This window comes from Mesoplodon densirostris, chromosome X (genome assembly GCF_025265405.1).
Source record: "Mesoplodon densirostris isolate mMesDen1 chromosome X, mMesDen1 primary haplotype, whole genome shotgun sequence".
Lineage (NCBI taxonomy): Eukaryota > Metazoa > Chordata > Mammalia > Artiodactyla > Ziphiidae > Mesoplodon > Mesoplodon densirostris.
This window is the reverse complement of record NC_082681.1, coordinates 119050985-119062289: the sequence shown is the minus strand read 5'-3', so window position 1 is coordinate 119062289 and position 11305 is coordinate 119050985. Positions and strand designations below refer to the sequence as shown.

General features: G+C 45.2%; 2 pseudogenes; one reads left to right on the top strand and one right to left on the bottom strand.

The window, feature by feature from the left end:
* Positions 1 to 1028: 1028 nt before the first annotated feature.
* LOC132482266 (small ribosomal subunit protein uS3-like) lies at positions 1029 to 1797 on the top strand (annotated as a pseudogene).
* Positions 1798 to 7278: 5481 nt separating this feature from the next.
* LOC132482669 (sharpin-like) lies at positions 7279 to 8399 on the bottom strand (annotated as a pseudogene).
* Between the last annotated feature and the right edge of the window lie 2906 nt (positions 8400 to 11305).

The following is an 11305-nucleotide window of genomic DNA, read 5'->3' as shown; positions in this document are numbered from 1 at the left end:
CTTCTGATTCTTCAGAGGAAAAGAAGTGACTTTGCTAAGGTCACAGAGCTACTCAGGGTCTACTCTGGGGGTTCCAGCAGGGTTGCTTGGGCAAGGGTCCCTGCCAGCCACGTGGTATGGCTGATGCACCTTCCTGTCCTCATGGGGGGACGCCTCGACGTCCAGTGCCATGCTGGGCAGGGCACTAGGAACGACAGCTTTGGGCAGGCTGTCTTCATGCTGCGCCATGTAGCCAACTACGTACTGAGTCAAGTAGTGCCTGAATCTGGGAACAGAATAGCTTAGCCACAGACTTTCTGCAGTCAGGAACCACAGTTTGAGAGAATTGCAAGGCAATCTGGGCAACTTCCGTGTCTTCCTTCCCTCCCTCACCTCTCCCCAAACAACCACAGTTTATCAGTGAGGAAAAGGACCTTTTGGTGGGAGGGAGAGGGGATGGGCCAGTGTTTTTCCAAGTAAGGTCCTTTGACCTACAAGCCTCAGAATGGCTTTGGGGGAATGTAAAAATGCATATTCCTAGACCTACATTTTTCATCTCCGGGGTATGGGGCCTCACACTGAAATTTTTAACAAGTTCCCAGGGTATCCTTCTGTAGTCAGAAGTTTAAGAACCACTGACCCAGACATTTGAATAATTAGGCTTTTTTTTTTTTCTCAAACAATCTCAGAAAGTCAGACGCTTGTAGACAATGTCTGAATGTCAGAGAGAAAATCTGCTGCTAAAAAAAGACAAAGTAAAACAAACAAAACCATGTCTCTTCTTGGTGACATCTCATGGCCGTAAGGTGACTGAGTTTGCGTGGAGTTTTGAAAGGGCTGGCACTGGCCTTCTGCTCTCCTGGCACCTCTTGGGTCCCCTCTTAAGGCCTCTTCAAGAGCCCTTTCTTTGAGAGCTGCTTTTTACCCAGCTCCCCAAGGGTGCTCAAGGTGCCTGCTCATCGATCCACCTTGAACAGGCACCAATATATTCTAATTAAGAGAGTGTACAGCCTTTTCCTTTCGGTGGCGCGTGGTGGCAAAAAGGCGGTGCAGATTTCCAAGAAGAGGAAGTTTGTTGCTGACGGCATATTCAAAGCTGAACGGAACGAGTTTCTCATTTGGGAGCTGGCTGAAGATGGGTACTCTGGAGTTGAGGTCCAAGTTACACCAACCAGGACAGAAATCATTATCTTGGCCACCAGGACACACAATGTTCTTGGTGAGAAGGGCCGGCGGATCTGGGAATTGACTGCTGTGGTTCAGAAGAGATTTGGCTTCCCTGAGGGCAGTGTAGAGCTTTATGCTGAAAAGGTGGCCACAAGAAGTCTGTGCGCCATTGCCCAGGCAGAGTCTCTGCGTTACAAATTCCTAGGAGGCCTTGCTGTGTGGAGGGCCTGCTGTGGTGTGCTGCGGTTCATCATGGAGAGTGGGGCTAAAGGCTGCGAGGTCGTGGTGTCTGGGAAACTCCCAGGATAGAGGGCTAAATCCATGAAGTTTGTGGATGGCCTGATGATCCACAGTGGGGACCCTGTTAACTACTATGTTGATACTCCTGTGCGCCATGTGCTGCTCAGACGGTGTGCTGGGCATCAAGGTAAAGATCATGCTGCCTTGGGACCCAACTGGTAAGACTGGCCCTAAGAAGCCCCTGCCTGATCACGTGAGCATCGTGGAACCCAAAGATGAAATACTGCCCACAACCTCCATCTCCGAGCAGAAGGGTGGGAAGCCAGAGCTACCTGCCATGCCCCAGCTGGTACCCACAGCATAATAGGGTCTCCTTGGCCGCTGGATCTGGAGTCTGGATGTTGCTCTATAAAGACATTGAATAAAATCTTTTTAAAAGAAAAAAAGAAGAGTATACAGGCCGTGGACACAGTCCTCATTTTCACAGTAATGCTCACTGGTTTTTGGCTCCTGCCCAAGCATGAAGGATTTTCCAGGGGTGGTGACACTCTGTCTGTGCAACTAGCAAAAGTCCTGGGTTGATGTCTCTGTTTATTCTCTTGCATTTTGCAGGACCAAGCTTTGGACTCAGTTCTCCTTTCTCTCTTTCCAAAACCCGTAGTCCTTTGCGGAGGGGATGCTGCTGTGCTGTCTTGCTGCTCCGATGTCCCAGAAGCACAATGGTTCCCTGAGCATGGACCCTATTATGTTTTCTTTCAGAAAGAGATGAAGGGCCTCCCTGGTGGCGCAGTGGTTGAGAGTCCGCCTGCCGATGCAGGGGATACGGGTTCATGCCCCGGTCTGGGAGGATCCCATATGCCGCGGAGCGGCTGGGCCCGTGAGCCATGGCCGCTGAGCCTGCGCATCCGGAGCCTGTGCTCCGCAACGGGAGAGGCCACAACAGTGAGAGGCCCGCATACCGCAAAAAAAAAAAAAAAAAAAAAAAAAAAAAGAAAGAGATGAAGAGCACACATCCTTCTGTGTTGTGCCAAAAAAAATCTGCATAATTATCTGACCTTAATTGATGGTCACTTTTTAATTTTCAAGTGGGGAGAAAAGGAGTCACAGTACCCAAGTTAGTTTTACAAACTTCCCAGCAGCCCCTAAAACAAATGTCAAAGTTTTGAAACCAATCAGTCATACCCATAAGATAGTCACTTGTTCTGTTTCTTATATACCCTAGGGCCTTTGCACTTGCTGTTCCCACTGCCATCTATGCTCTTCATCTGGATAACCACTTGGCTAGCCTGGTTCCCTTGCTTACTTCTGCTGTCTGCCTAAATGTCTCCTGTTCATGGAGGCCTTCCCTGACCATCCACTGTAAAATGGACACTCACTTCCTTGATGCTCCTTGATGCTCCCTCTTCTCCTTTCCCTGCTTCACTTCCCCCCACACCACCCATGTACCCCTGATGAATTCTATACAGAGTAGCTGTTTGGTTTTTGTGTATGCATCTGCCCCAGCAAAAGGGAAATTCCATGAGGGTAGGTTCTTGTTTTTTTGTTCACTGCTGTAGCCTCCACACCTACAACAGTGCCTGGTATAACAGACTCTCAAGCAATACTGGATGTGTGAATGAGTGAATGGATGTAGAAATAAGGCCCCGAATACTATCTTATTTTTATATAAATTTTCTCCAGAGTGGACATACATGTAAGGAGAGAAGTCATGGAGCTATAGGGGTCTGAAAAAAGATGGACCTCTGACCTACCTCTACACCTGTGGTGATGGTTTCTCTTCACTACCAACTGCCATTCCCAGAAACCTTAGGAAATGTTTGAAAAAGAAACAAAAACTAATAAAAATCCTTTCACTTTCATTAGTGGAAAACTTTCTATCAAGTAGGTACAGGAGAAACTCTCTATATCTGCCTACTGAATCAATATTTGTTTTTTATTTTAAATTTATTTATTTATTATTTATTTATTTATTTATTATTTTAGTCTTCACTTAGTGGGCATAGAGGGAATCTATGTCAACGTAATTAAGGCCATATACGACAAACCCACAGCAAACATCATTCTCAGTGGTGGAAAACTGAAAGCATTTCCTCCAAGATCAGGAACAGGACAAGGATGTCCACTGTCAGCACTATTACACAACATAGTTTTGGAAGTCCTAGCCATGGCAATCAGAGAAGAAAAAGAAACAAAAGGAATACAAATTGGAAAAGAAGAAGTAAAACTGTCACTGTTTGCGGATGACATGATACTATACATAGAGAATCCTAAACATGCCACCAGAAAACTACAACAGGTAATCAATGAATTTGGTAAAGTTGCAGGATACAAAAATAATGCACAGAAATCTCTTGCATTCCTATACACTAATGATGAAAAATCTGAAAGAGAAACTAAGGAAACACTCCCATTTACCATTGCAACAAAAAGAATAAAATATCTAGGAATAAAACTACCTAGTGAGACAAAAGACCTGTATGCAGAAAACTATAAGACACTGATGAAAGAAATTAAAGATGATACAAATAGATGGAGAGATATACCATGCTCCTGGATTGGAAGAATCAATATTGTGAAAATGACTCTACTACCCAAAGTAATCTACAGGTTCAATGCAATCCCTATCAAATTACCAGTGGCATTTTTCACAGAACTAGAACAAAAAATTTTACAATCTGTATGGAAACATGAAAGACCTCAAATAACAAAAGCAGTCTTGAGGAAAAAAAAAAAACAACAAAAAAAACGGGGCTGGAGGAATCAGGCTCCCTTACTTTAGACTATACTACAGGGATACAGTAATCAAGAATGTATGGTACTGGCACAAAAACAGAAATATAGATCAATGGAACAGTATAGAAAGCCCAGAGATAAACCCATGCACCTATGGTCACCTAATCTATGATAAAGGAGGCCAGAATATACAAAGGAGCAAAGACAGCCTCTTCAATAAGTGATGCCAGGAAAACTGGACAGCTACATGTAAAAGAATGAAATTAGAACACTTCCTAACACTATATACAAAAATAAACTCAAAATGGATTAAAGACCTAACTGTAAGGCCAAACACTATCAAACTCTTAGAGGAAAAGATACGCAGAACACTCTGACATAAATCACAGCAAGATCCTTTTGGACTCACCTCCTAGAGCAATGGAAATAAAAACAGAAATAAACACATGGGACCTAATGAAACTTAAAAGCTCTTGCACAGCAAAGGAAAGTGTAAACAAGACAAAAAGACAACCCTCAGAATGGGAGAAAATTTTGCAAATGAAGCACGTGACAAAGGATTAATCTCCAAAATATACAAGCAGCTCATGCAGCTCAATATCAAAAAAATAAACAACCCAATCCAAAAATGGGCAGAAGACGTAAACAGACATTTCTCCAAGAAGATATACAGATTGCCAACAAACACATGAAAGGATTCTCAACATCACTAGTCATTAGAGAAATGCAAATGAAAACTACAATGAGGTATCACCTCACAGCAGTCAGAATGGCCATCATCAAAATATCTACAAACAATAAATGCTGGAGAGGGTGTGGAGAAAAGGGAACCCTCTTGCACTGTTGGTGGGAATGTAAATTGATACAGCCACTATGGAGAACAGTATGGAGGTTCCTTAAAAAACTACAGATAGAACTACCATAGACCCAGCAATCCCACTTCTGGGCATATACGCTGAGAAAACCATAATTCAAAAACAGTCATGTACCAAAATGTTCATTGCAGCTCTATTCACAATACCCCGGAGATGGAAACAACCTAAGTGTCCATCAACAGATGAATGGATAAAGAAGATGTGGCACATACATGTAATGGAATATGTCTCAGCCATAAAAAGAAATACAGTTGAGGGGCCTCCCTGGTGGCGCAGTGGTTAGGAGTCCGCCTGCCGATGCAGGGGATACGGGTTCGTGCCCTGGTCTGGGAGGATCCCATATGCCGCGGAGCGGCTGGGCCCGTGAGCCATGGCCGCTGGGCCTGCGCATCTGGAGCCTGTGCTCCGCAACGGGAGAGGCCACAACAGTGAGAGGCCCACATACCGCAAAAAGAAAAAAAAAAGAAAAAAAAAAAAAAGAAATACAGTTGAGTTTTTTGTAGTGAGGTGGTTGGACCCAGTCTGTCATAGAGTGAAGTAAGTCAGAAAGAGAAAAACAGATACTGTAGGCTAACACATATATGTGGAATCTTATTTAAAAAAATGGTTCTGAAGAACCTAGGGGCAGGAGAGGAATAAAGACGCAGATGTAGAGAACGGACTTGAGGACACGGGGAGGGGGAAGGGTAAGCTGGGACAAAATGAGAGAGTGGCATGGACATATATACACTACCAAATGTAAAACAGATAGCTAGTGGGAAGCAGCCGCATAGCACAGGGAGATCAGCTCGGTGCTTTGTGACCACCTCGAGGGGTGGGATAGGGAGGGTGGGAGGGAGACGCAAGAGGGAGGAGATATGGGGATATATGTTTATGTATAGCTGATTCACTTTGTTATACAGCAGAAACTGACACACCATTGTAAAGCAATTATACTCCAATAGAGAGGTTAAAAAAAAAAAAGACAGATGCTGGGGATTCTGATTGAGTAGGGGCCTGGGAACGTGTGCTTGAAAACAGCTACCCCACGTAAGTGCCACGAACTGCCAGAGTTGAGGAGTCCTGCCCAATTTATTCTCCCAGGCGATGACAACACATTCCTCATTCTGAGCCCTGGCGAGGATCCAGTTTTCAACTAACTGAAAGTGGAGTGTCAGAAAAAGACGCTTTTGGAGGAAAAATAGAAGAAAGAAGTTATTGCCATTTCCTTTCCTCATTTCCCTCTCCCTGAGGTGAGAGACACTGAGTCTGACAGAAGCCAAATTGTCAAGTGGCAAAATTGGAAGCAGTCTAGCCTCACCCAGGAAACAAAGAAAGAAATAGGAAGGGAAGTGTGTGCTTTTATCAGTCCGTGGGCACCTGGCCACTCAGACTGATATTGCAGGGGAGGCCCGGGCCCTTTACAGGGAAGACGGTGCTAAGAGCAAATGCTCCGGATCGCAGTGGTGGATTTTAGCATGGTCTTTGAGAAAGGGGGCCATCGACAGTCTGAGTTAAGAGTCTAAAAGGAGAGTGGCAACTCTGAAGACATGGGTCTAACCTCTGGCCCTTCAGCCATTCATTTTGATGTGGCTCTTTTTAAGCCTACGTTCCTTTCTTGTGATTCTCTAAATCATGACCTGGCACACAATGGCCACTGGGTTTTCGTCTCCGAAAGTGGTTGATCAGAGTTAGCAGTGTGGAGATGCAGGGCCCGTATACGTCTAGATCATCCTTATGTATATTGCCTCTCGTTTCTTTCTCTTTTTTCTTATAAAAATGTGAGAGTAGTTATTTATGTTTAAGTTGAACTATACGAAATCTCCATTTTCATACATTAAAAAAGGAGAGAGTATTGGGGATTTCCTATCGCTAATCCTAATCTTTTCTGTATCTTCTCCTTCTCCCCACCCCCTTCTCTGTCTGTCTCATTCTCTTTCCATGGCTCTATTCTCTTATTTTCTTGCCTTTGCAATTACATGTGCATTACCCAGAATACCAGCTCTGAAGGTCAGTAGATAGTACCAGGAAAAATTAAGAAAAAGAAGAGGTTTCAAATTTCAATAAGTGTTAATTTGAAAACCCACTGATGCACTTCGTATATCTGGAGGGGAGGTTCTGTGTGGTCCAGCCAAAGCAATGGCCTGTGAAATTCTTGATCCTGCAGAATGGACCAGTCCTGATGAGAATGTGAATTTGTTTGTGTCACCATTTTTTTTTTTTTTTTTTTGGCTCAGAAGTGTATTTAATGACTCCAGCTCACAGCCCCTCCCCCTGCAACTCCGGCTTTGTCTCCCATGAGAGGTCAGCAGAGGTTCCCTGAGAGATTCAGGAGGGACTCCAGGGACCTTGGGCCTGGAAGGGAAGGACCATCGTCTCTCCTTGTGGCCTTTGGTAGCTGCTGGGTGGAGGCTGTGGGACGGGGTTCCCAAGCCCAGGGCCTCTGGGTGCTGCACATCTCACAGCCGGGTCCGCTTTGGGGCACTGATGAAGGGGCAGGAAGGGCGGGGCCAGCCGGGCTGAAGGGCGTTGGGGAGGCTGGAGCCGGCTGGCTGAGGGGCTTGGGGCAGCCCCAGTGACTAAGGAAACGGGCGGCCTAGTTCCACATCCATCTTCGGGGGGCGCTGATTGTGTCCTGGGGCTTCTCGGGGGGGCTGAGAGTCCTGGTCCCACTGGCCCCCATAAAAAGCAAGGCTGTATCCAGGGACACACAGGCACCTCCCGATGACCCAGCGCTGCACAGCCCGTGGGAAGCCGAACTCCAAGAATATCTGCTCCTGGAGGGCCCCAATGGTGCAGTGCGGGTGGACCGGCAGCGAGACATGGGCAGAGGATGCAGCATCTTCAGCTGTGCCGTGTAGCCTGATGGGGCCGGGAAGGAAGCAGGCCTCCTGCAGCTGGATGCTGAGGGCCACATGATGCTGGGCCAGGATGGCTGCCGCTTGGGCTGCCCGCTTCTCATGCCCACCCTCTGTGGCCCGGGTCAGGCGCCCTGCTAGTTCCTCATTCTGTCCTTCCATGGTGGCACCTCGGAGCAGGGCTGCCCACCGCTGAGCTTCCTGAGGGTTGGCGAAGTGCAGGCTGAGAGTCCCAGGCCCTCCTGGTGGAGGCTGCAACTCATGCTGGGTGGGGCCTCGGACGGTGTAGGAGACTGATTCCCAGGGCCGCTCCAAACTGACCGCCCGGGGCCCCGCGCCAAGCAGCTCCAGCCGGAAGCGTCCTGGTTGCTCGGCGTCCGCGCTCAGCTGCAGCCTCTGCAGCTGCGTCTCGGCGTCCGACCCCGCGCCCAACGGCCTCACCGCGGCGAGCACGGGCCAGGAGCACCGCGGCCCAGCCGGGGTCCGAGGCCGCAGCTGCGCCGCCCACGGGCGGCGCCATCTCCGGTCCGGCCGCGGCCTGGCCCCAGGAGCCCGCTTCCGTGCCCTCTGGCCGCTCTGTGTCACCATTTTGGCGTGTGAATAGTGCTGCTTTTTTCTTTATTTGGGCTTTTAGATTCAAGGGGACTTTTCTGGATGTGGAGATGTAGTGTTAGAGGGCTGTTAAAAGAGTCGTGACCGTAAGACCAAAAATCTCTACGTATGTACTGACAAATAAAGCAAACCGAGCTGGACAGGCTTTGTCGTACGGTCCCGCTGATGATCCAGGTGCCTGGTATCTAGTTTCCCATCAAAGTTTGCCTTCTGAATGAGCACTCTGGCCCTTACAGCATCTTTGCAAGCTTCTTTAAGTGGATCCTGTTGACTGTCCTTACCCTGCTTGCCAACCTCACTTTTGTTTCCTGGATCACAAATGGAATTTGTCACCTTCTCGTGGATAATACACCTAAGTAACAACACCTTTGTTCCTCTGTGCATAACATGCTTTCTTTCTCTTTCATTTTTAAAGATGCAACAGTTTTGAGCAAAGGCAAAGGCTTGTGGAAAGGAGCCATTAGAACAGAGAGGTCAAAGAGAAGTATGGGAGTTAATAGGGCACAGGTCCTTAAGAAGGTGAGCAGAAACATGGCCCAATTTCAATACTTTAGATGCGATGTGTGACAAGTGCAAAGAAGAGCAGAAATGTCACCGTCACATTTTCTTCTTGTCAGAACCATTTGGGATTATGGGGATTACAGTCAGAATTGCAGTTTTGAGAACCCTGCAATGTTTTTGATTCATCTTTCCTTTTTGAATCTCACACTATGGAATCATGTCAGTCTTCTACTCAAATCTTATTAGGGTCAATAAATTCAAACCAGTGGTTATTTATTTAGCACATACTTCATGTTCAGTGTGTAGTAGGTGGTGTGAGGGTTGCCACACAAGACATGATTCTGCTCTTGAGGGATTTGTAATCAAGTTGAGAAAGCTGAAAATAGCTAAGTAAATCAAAGAAAATATATAAATATGTTAAAGTGCTAAAGACAGGTCGCCAGTTTCTTATCCAAAACATTTAGAGCCAGGACTTCAGGATTCATACATTTTCCCTCATTCTAGAAAGGTAGTATAGTTTGTAGCCTATATAATACATAACAACTCTAGTGGGGTAGGGCCACAGCACCCAATAACCAAACTATACATATAATAAAGAGATATAAAGTAAAAACAATAAATAATAAATGAAGACTGTTAATAGACCAGGTTTGTTGCCAAACGAATTTAAACCAAACTTAAAAGAAAAAGTTCTGTTTTCTGAAATGTTCGGGTTTCAGAACTGTGGAAAGGGACACTGAACCTGTATCATGGGTATTGACTAATATAGGGAAAGGAAATGAATATTTATGGTGTAGGTAGAAACTTTCCAATTTTTTTTCAGCCGCAGCATCTGAGATTCAAACCAAGGAGTAATTTGTTCACATGTGTACAACTCAGCATCATCTGGAAACTCTTAAGACGTACAGATTTCACACCCCATCCCACACATACTGAATCAAAACCTTTGGGCTGGGCCGCAAGTAATCTGTGTTTTAACAAGCCTTCCAGGTGATTTTGATGCACGTTAAAATTTTGAGAACTGCTGACGTAACAAGTACCTGACAGAGAACCCGGATTCAAACTCAGGTGTTTCTGATTTAAAACGCCATGTTTTTTTGATGCTGTTTTCCTCGCTCTCAAAGTAGAAAAAAGCAAGAGATTGATGTGAGCTCAGATGGAAGAGCGACTTCACAGAAGGTACGCTGAAACATGCTTCGCTTTAATCTAATAGATAAGAGCAAAATAATTTTGTAATGTACGTCCCTAGAACATTAGTCCGTTCCTTAATTATATCAGGAAGAAAAATAAGCATTGATAATTCCCTGTTTTATTTTCTCCACGTTAATATCTCAAAGATGGTATAATATATTTTGTAATTTCTTTAAGATCAAGGTAGTAACTTAGCTTAATTGTGAAAATTAAGACTTAGGAACTTTGTAAGGAAAAGAGGTTCTCAAATAGTCCTCAGATGGTTATTGACCTATTACCTGGTATCTTTGATATAAGCATGTTTTACTGGTAAGATGATGTGTCTTGCTTTTCTACTTTCAACATAATTCTTAGTGTGAAGTTGACAAACTTAAGAAAAAATCCAATTGAAGACCATTAAAACATACCTTTGCAGGTAAATGATGGTTATTTGTGTGGTCCCAGCTCTACTTAGAAGGCAAGAGATTTGAACTTAAAGGGCGAGTTTCGGGCACAGAGGAAAGGGAGAAATTGAGGACACTGATCACTTTGCTCCTTATTAACTGACAAAGGGGATGACTTATTTCTGAAAGTGTATAGGTAGACGTTAATATGGATGTGCTTAGAATGAGACCTAGCAAAACACAAGTCTAACACACCCTTAGGCTGTGTCTTAACTTAATGTCATATTGATCTCTTTCGGAAAGGGATACCGTATTGGAAAAGAAATCACTGCAAAAACAAAATGGCAAAAAATGCTACCAAAATCACACCAGTTATGAGTTCTCTTTTTACCGTCGTGAGTAAAGCTTTCTTTTAAGGGGTAAAGTGGATGTAAAACCCAGTATCTTCCAATAGCAATTAATCATATCAATTTAGGGCAGCTGTTCCAGATTTCTTTTGCTGCATAACATCACCCCAAGCCTTAGTAGCTTAATACAGTAACAACAATAACAACAATAATTATGCTCACAAATCTGCAGTTTGGGCAGGGCTCAGTGGGGACAGCATTTCTCTGTTCCACTCAGTGGCTGATGGGACAGCTTCAAGGCGTTGGGCTAGAATAATCTGAAGGCATTCTCACAGGTCTGGCTGTTGGCTTAGCTGTTAGCTGGGGCTTTCAGCTGAAACGTATACTTGTGACTTCTTCATGTGGCCTCGGCTTCCTCAGCAAATGGTGGCTGGGTTCCA